This window comes from Vicia villosa, unplaced genomic scaffold (assembly GCF_029867415.1).
Source record: "Vicia villosa cultivar HV-30 ecotype Madison, WI unplaced genomic scaffold, Vvil1.0 ctg.003855F_1_1, whole genome shotgun sequence".
Taxonomy (NCBI): domain Eukaryota; kingdom Viridiplantae; phylum Streptophyta; class Magnoliopsida; order Fabales; family Fabaceae; genus Vicia; species Vicia villosa.
In genome coordinates, this window is record NW_026706317.1 from 69,154 (window position 1) to 73,990 (window position 4,837).

At 40.6% G+C, this 4,837-nt stretch overlaps 1 non-coding gene across 1 annotated transcript; it reads left to right on the forward strand.

Moving 5' to 3' along the window:
• Positions 1 to 3,475: 3,475 nt before the first annotated feature.
• On the forward strand, positions 3,476 to 3,582 carry LOC131641568 (small nucleolar RNA R71). The gene has a single exon (XR_009295571.1). It is a non-coding gene; the product is annotated as a small nucleolar RNA R71 (small nucleolar RNA).
• The last annotated feature ends 1,255 nt before the right edge of the window (positions 3,583 to 4,837 follow it).

Consider the following 4,837-nt stretch of genomic DNA (forward strand, 5'->3'; position numbering starts at 1 on the left):
TTCGAATTCATTTGCTTCTAACTGAGCGATGAGTCTTTCATAAGGGAAATCATCGTCAATTGGTACTTGTTCGGGTTTTAGATTTTCCAATCGAGAGAGGTGATCTGCTACGACATTTTAAGTGCCCTTTTTATCTTTAATTTCCAGGTCGAACTCTTGTAGTAACAAAATCCATCTCAAAAGTCTTGGTTTGGCGTCTTTCTTGGTTAGGAGGTACCTAATGGCAGCGTGGTCAGTGTATATGATTATTTTGGCTCCTACCAGGTAAGAACGGAACTTGTCTAATGCGAATACGACAGCTAGTAATTCTTTTTCTGTCGTGGCGTAATTCATTTGAGCTTCGTCTAGGGTTCTACTCGCATAGTATATGACATGTAGTTTCTTATCTTTTCTTTTCCCTAGAACGGCTCCTACAGCATAATCACTCGCGTCACACATTATTTCGAAAGGCTCATTCCAGTCGGGAGGTTGCATAATTGGCGCAGAGATTAATGCTCGTTTAAGCGTATGAAATGCTTCAGTGCATTTATCAGTAAAAATGAATTCGGCGTCTTTCATTAGTAGTTCAGTTAAGGGTTTTGTAATTTTAGCGAAATCCTTAATGAAACGTCGGTAAAAACCAGCGTGTCCTAGAAAACTTCTTATTTCTCTAACGGTTTTGGGAGGTTGAAGGTTTTCGATAATTTCAATTTTGGCTTTATCTACTTCGATCCCTCTATCGGATATGATGTGTGCAAGTACAATTCCTTGTCGAACCATGAAATGGCATTTTTCCCAATTAAGGACTAGGTTTACGCTTACGCATCGTTTAAGTACCAGTTCAAGGTTCTCTAAACATGTTTCGAAACTTCCTCCACAGACAGAGAAGTCGTCCATAAAGACCTCCATTATTCCATCTAGGAAGTCGGCAAATATTGCCATCATGCATCTTTGGAAGGTCGCGGGTGCATTGCAAAGCCCAAAAGGCATTCGTCTATAGGCGAATGTACCATAGGGACAGGTAAATGTGGTCTTCTCTTGGTCGTCAGGGTGGATAGGAATTTGGAAAAATCTGGAGTATCCATCCAGATAACAGAAATGCGAGTGTTTAGCTAGGCGTTCGAGCATTTGATCTATGAAAGGTAAAGGGAAATGGTCTTTTCGGGTAGCTTTGTTTAGCTTCCTATAGTCAATGCACATTCTCCATCCAGTTTGGGTACGTTGTGCTACAGATTCGCCTTTAGCGTTAGTGATTATAGTAACTCCTCCTTTCTTTGGTACGACGTGAACAGGGCTAACCCCATTACTATCGGATATAGGATATATTATTCCGGCTTCTAGCAGTTTTTGGATTTCCTTTTTAACCACATCGCTCATAATAGGATTTATCCGCCTTTGATGTTCTCTAGAGGTTTTACAGTCGTCTTCGAGCATAATGCGGTGCATACAGAGGGAAGGACTTATTCCTTTCAAATCTGATATGTTATATCCTAAGGCAGTTGGGTATTTTCTTAGGACAGTAAGTAATTTTACAGTCTCGGTTTGTCCTAAGTTGGCGTTCACTATAACCGGTCGGTTTAGTTCTTCGTCTAGGAATTCGTATCTAAGATCGGTAGGAAGTGTTTTCAGTTCTATAGCAGGTTTCTTTGGTCCAGGTATAGGATCAGGAGTAAGTGCCAAGCATTCACTCAAGTGGTTATCTTGATATTCTCCTCGCCAGTTGTCATCTTCAAGGATTGGCGGTATAGGAATTTTTAGGATCTCGGTTTCCTTATTTGGCTCGGATTGTATTTCATTAACACACTCGTCGATTATGTCAGCAGAACAGCATGTGTCAATTATAGAAGGTGCTTTTAGGAATTGGGAAAGGATAAATTCTATTTTCTCTTCTCCTACTTCGAAAGTAAGCTTTCCTCGCTTTACGTCTATAATTGCACCAGCGGTTGCTAAAAATGGTCTTCCTAATATGATCGGGATGTTAGAATCTTCTTGGATATCCATAATGATGAAGTCAGTTGGGATGTAGAATTGACCTACACGAACAGGGATATTCTCTAACATTCCTACAGGGTATTTTACTGAACGGTCAGCTAGTTGAAGAGACATTCTCGTTGCTTTAAGCTCACCTAGATTTAGTTTCTTACAGGTTGAAAGAGGCATCAAACTAACACTAGCTCCTAAATCGCACAGGGCCTTCTCTATAATGGTTTTACCTATTACGCAGGGTATAGAGAAACTACCAGGGTCTTTCAGTTTTGGAGGCATGTTATTTTGGATGATAGCGCTACATTCAGCGGTAAGCGTTACGGTTTCGTTATCCTCGAGTTTCTTTTTGTTTGATAAGATTTCTTTTAGGAATTTAGCGTACGAAGGCATTTCAGTTATGGCTTCTGTGAATAGTATGGTTATATTTAATTGTTTCAGAAGTTCTACAAATCTTTTAAATTGCGCTTCGGTTTTTGATTTAGCTAATCTCTGAGGATAAGGAATTGGTGGCTTATAAGGTGGTGGTGGAACATAAGGTTTTTCCTTTTCAGATTCCACTTCGTTATTGTTCTCTTTAGTCTTAGCAGTTTGTTCGTCAGTTGAGGTCCTTTGGGTTTCCTTTGGCTCTTGTTGTGACATGGGTACGTTTTGAGTTCTAGGATCAATGGGTCCATCGTAATTCGTTCCACTTCGTAGTGTTATTGCGTTCGCATGTCCTTTAGGATTAGGTTGTGGTTGAGCAGGAAACGTGCCAGCAGGGGCAGCAGTAGGTGCTTGTTGTTGAGCTACTTGTGAGATTTGAGTTTCTAGCATTTTGTTATGCGTAGCTAAAGCATCTACTTTGTTTGATAGTTGTTTTAGTTGCTCGCTATTGTGAATGTTTTGATTCAGGAAGTCTTTGTTGGTTTGTTGTTGGGAAGCTATAAAGTTTTCCATCATGATTTCTAGATTCGACTTCCTAGGGGTGTTTTGAGCAGCTACAGGCGCTTTTTGGTAGCCAGGTGGTACAGCAGGTGCTTGTCCAGGTGCGTACAACGCATTGTTGTTTTTATAGGAAAAGTTCGGATGGTTTTTCCATCCAGGGTTGTACGTGTTAGAATAAGGGTTTCCTTGAGCATAATTTACTTGATCAGATGGGGCTCCAGTCAAGAGTTGACATTCGGCAACTACATGTCCAGTCAATCCACAGATCTCGCAGTTAGGTGTTACAGCAGCAGCGGTGGCTGACGGAGTGATGGTTAAGTTCTCGATCTTTTGAGTTAAAGCGTCTACTTTCGCATTAACGCGGTCTATACCACTTACTTCGTACATTCCTCCTTTGGTTTGGGCTTTCTCTAGAGCGGCTCGTTCTCCTCCCCATTGGTAATGGTTTTGTGCCATGTTCTCTATGAGGTTATATGCTTCATCATGAGGCTTGTCCATTAATGCTCCGCCAGCAGCGGCATCTATAGTCATTTTAGTGTTATATAAGAGACCACCATAGAAAGTATGGATGATCAGCCATGGTTCGAGTCCATGATGAGGGCATAGTCTAAGCATGTCCTTGTAACGTTCCCAAGCTTCGAAGAGTGATTCGTTATCTTTCTGGGTAAATCCGTTGATTTGACCTCTAAGCATAGCAGTTTTGCTAGGCGGAAAGTATCTCGCTAAGAATACTCTCTTCAATTCATCCCATGTAGTTATGGAGTTTGAAGGCAGGGATTGAAGCCATGCTCTAGCTCTATCTCTCAAGGAGAAAGGAAAGAGACGTAATCGAATAGCTTCGGAACTAACGTTGTTAGCTTTGACAGTATCGGCGTATTGCACGAACACAGATAAATGGAGGTTAGGGTCATCTACAGGGCTTCCAGAGAATTGATTCTATTGAACAGCTTGGACCAGCGAAGGTTTCAGTTCGAAATTGTTTGCCTCAATCGCAGGTGGTGCGATACTTGAGTGCGGTTCAGCGCGCGAAGGAGCGGCATAGTCTCTAAGCGGACGAAGAGCAGCCATCTCTAACTTTGGGGTGATTTGATTAATTTGATCAGTAAATGTCAATTCCTGATTAATAGGAATTGGTGCTACTTCGGGAAGATTGCGAGCTCGACGTTTAACGTTAATGAAACGTTCGATCTCATTAATTCGTTGTATTAAATCTCCTCCTTGTGAACGAGTATTTGGCATACAATCGTTCAGAAAGAAAGGGAAGAATTGTCCTAGTCTCTACGGTGTAACAGTGAGTTACGATATCAACTTAAATAGTCCCCGACAACGGCGCCAAAAACTTGATCGCGACTTTACGTGTCTATAAATCTGATGACTGCAAGTGCACAGTCGTGTCGTGTAGTTTTAAAAGATATCGAATCCACAGGGACTATGAATCGATCTACCGTTATCTAAGGTTACTATGTAAAGCTAGGGCTACTAAAATTTTGATTGTTCCTAAGGGAGAGTGATGGTGAGAAATAAAGAATATAATAAAAGACAGGTATCAGTATGTATTTCGTTTAACTTAAGGTAATCCGAAGGTCCATTGGCTTTTGCATAATTTAATTAAAAATCTTTACTAATTCAATTGGTTAAAAATCCTCGTCTCAAACTTTCGCTCTATTGATTCAGATTACTATCCTAATCCTAATGTACGCTTTCGCCATCCCATTAGATTTTAGAAGAGCTTTTTGGAAACAACGTAATTAATAAAATGCCTATTTTATGAAGTTGTTATCTATTTAAATCCCCTAATCTCAAACTTTCGCTCTGTTGACTCGGAACATGCTAATATCCCTAACGTACGCTTTCGCCATCCCGCTCGGGTGTAAAAACAATTTTTGAAAATAAATAAGTCCCAATTAGTTTTAATACGCTTTCGCCATCCTTAAAACTAATGTCCTAT